Source organism: Palaemon carinicauda, chromosome 41, assembly GCF_036898095.1.
Source record: "Palaemon carinicauda isolate YSFRI2023 chromosome 41, ASM3689809v2, whole genome shotgun sequence".
Lineage (NCBI taxonomy): Eukaryota > Metazoa > Arthropoda > Malacostraca > Decapoda > Palaemonidae > Palaemon > Palaemon carinicauda.
The window spans coordinates 18,552,225-18,554,724 of NC_090765.1; positions in this window are offsets into that span (position 1 = coordinate 18,552,225).

Sequence of the window (2,500 nt, forward strand, 5' to 3'; positions counted from 1 at the left end):
TATTTTTCCCCCTTTTTTCATTATATTGATGATAGACTTGGTTCAACAACTATTATTATGTGCCTTTGTTTTGGTTGATCTTAGGGTTAAATTTTATTTAGATGTAAATTAATAGGGAGTGTATCTGATGGAAATCTATAAGGTAAGTGGTCTGATTGATAGAAATGCATAATAACTATAGAAACATGACTGATAGGCAAGTGGTGCTTGCGTTAATGGCTTTGTTTAAGCTCCCCACCCCCAGGCTGAAACGCTTGGTTGGGGTCGTGACAGCGGCTCCTGACAAGTATGCCTGCGTTTGAGAGAATCATTTTTTAGGTTATATATTATTAATGAGTAATTAGAAGGGGAATCTGGTTATAGGGAAGTAAGAATAGTACACAGGGAAAACATGAAGATATAGACCCTACTGGCAGCAGTATTTTTTATTTATTTATTTATTTATTTATTTATTTTTTTGATAGAAGGTTAGAAAGGATAATGGGAACAGAAATTAGAGGGAGAAAAGATTAATTCAAGTGGAACTGCCAAATAAATTAGAGAATTATAGAGAAGAGTACAGGGTGGTGGATAAAGGTAGTCAAGAAAGAGAAAAAGGGACATGCAATTAAGATAAATAGGGGAATTTAATAAAGAAGGTATGGAGGCTAGGAATTTAATATATGGAGATATAAATGCTGAGAGAAAATTTAATGTCCCAATGGATCTCGGAATAGAATATGCTAATGCGGATTGTTTTCTGAGGTGAATTTATGAAGAGAATTATTTTGAGATTTGTAAAATATGGAGGGTTAGAGATAGGCAGAACTAAATTACTCGAGTGTAACTATTAACTTTAAGAATATTTCTGGGAGTAATAATTAAAGACACAAGAGGTGTCATCAAGATGCTGAAAAATGTCAAAAACCCTCTAGATGGTAGGATTGTAAATGGGATGTACAGCGGTAGAATTAGAACACAGGTAGGCCAATTTGTGTTATGTCTGGATAAGGAAATCATTCATATAGAATGACTGAGGGCATTGATTCTCATAATATATATATATATATATATATATATATATATATATATATATATATATATATATATATATATATATATATATATATATATATATATATATATATATATATATATATGGATGTATATACATATGCACACCTATAACAGAAATAAGATGATGCGTTTAAAAGGTCTCACCAGAAAGCTAATAATCTTGTAACTGTTGTAAGAGGTTAAAGAGGTAGTTAACCGTCTATTTATACTCCGGTGGTTCTAATTATCTCGGCATAGTTGACATATGCATTAAGTATTTTTCCTTTCATCTGCCTCTTATATAAACGTGTATTCAGAGCCGTAACACACATTGCTCCGTGTAATCTAACTCCAGCTTACGTTTGTAAGATCATTCACTAAAAGTCCCTAATGAGTACACAAATATGACGCAATGTTTATGGTCGGTTGACTAACCCAACAACAAATCTTTTCAGTATTGTGTAGTTAGTTGTATCTGTGTGGTGGTGCTGGCATGTTGTAAGTCAGGCTGCTCGTCTTAAAATCATGCTGGGAAACTGATGTTTCTGTCGGTCCACTTGATTTTACTTTGTGATGCAGAATAAAGAAGCTATTTGTTAAAGGTTATAATCTTGACATTTATAACTAATGGGATGAGAGGATTTTATAAATACCTATTTTACATCGTAAGTTAATTTTCCAAAGGCTTTAAATCAAGATTTTTATTACTGACTATTGCCAACTTGGCTGCTATAAGAGGTTGTAACTTAAATGCCTTAGGCGTTCAGAATATAACTTTACGGAGAGCAATATGCCTATATCAGTCTTCAATCGCACAAATGTTTAATGAGGATGTAAATGGCCGTTTTAATTGAATGTCTATCTTTAAGATTAAACTTGTTCGATACAGAATCTTATAAGACATATCGAATTACGTATACTGTATATTAGTTTTAATCATTATGTAGATCCTATCAATATTAATAACATAACTTTTCCCCCCACCTAGGAGGTCCTGGGCCGCGCATCAAGCATGCTGTACAGGGCAACCCGTCAGAGGGCCTTCTTCAGGAGTATCACCGTGGTCCTCCCACATCACTGGACTACCATCCGCTGTCCCAGGCACTTCAACACCACCACTCCGCCCATCTTCCAGCCAGCCATCACCGTCGGCCGCCCACACCCCGTGTACGTCCACATGCCTTGGACTCTACAAGTGGCCGGCTGCGGAAAACCCGGAAGGACTATTTACATCACCCAAGAGTATTTCTCCGACAAGAATCTGTCCGACTCTCTCGGGGATCCAGGTTAGTGGCGATCGTTGTTCTTTTTTTTTTTTTTTTTTTTTTTTTTTTTTTTTTTTTTTTTTTTTTTTTGCGTGGATGCCGGCTGGAAAACTAGAGTAGGAAATTTTTATTTATTTGCTATTTATTGTTATATTTCGTAATGCTGGGAATTAAGTCAGCGATGCTTTCTCTCTGTGAAA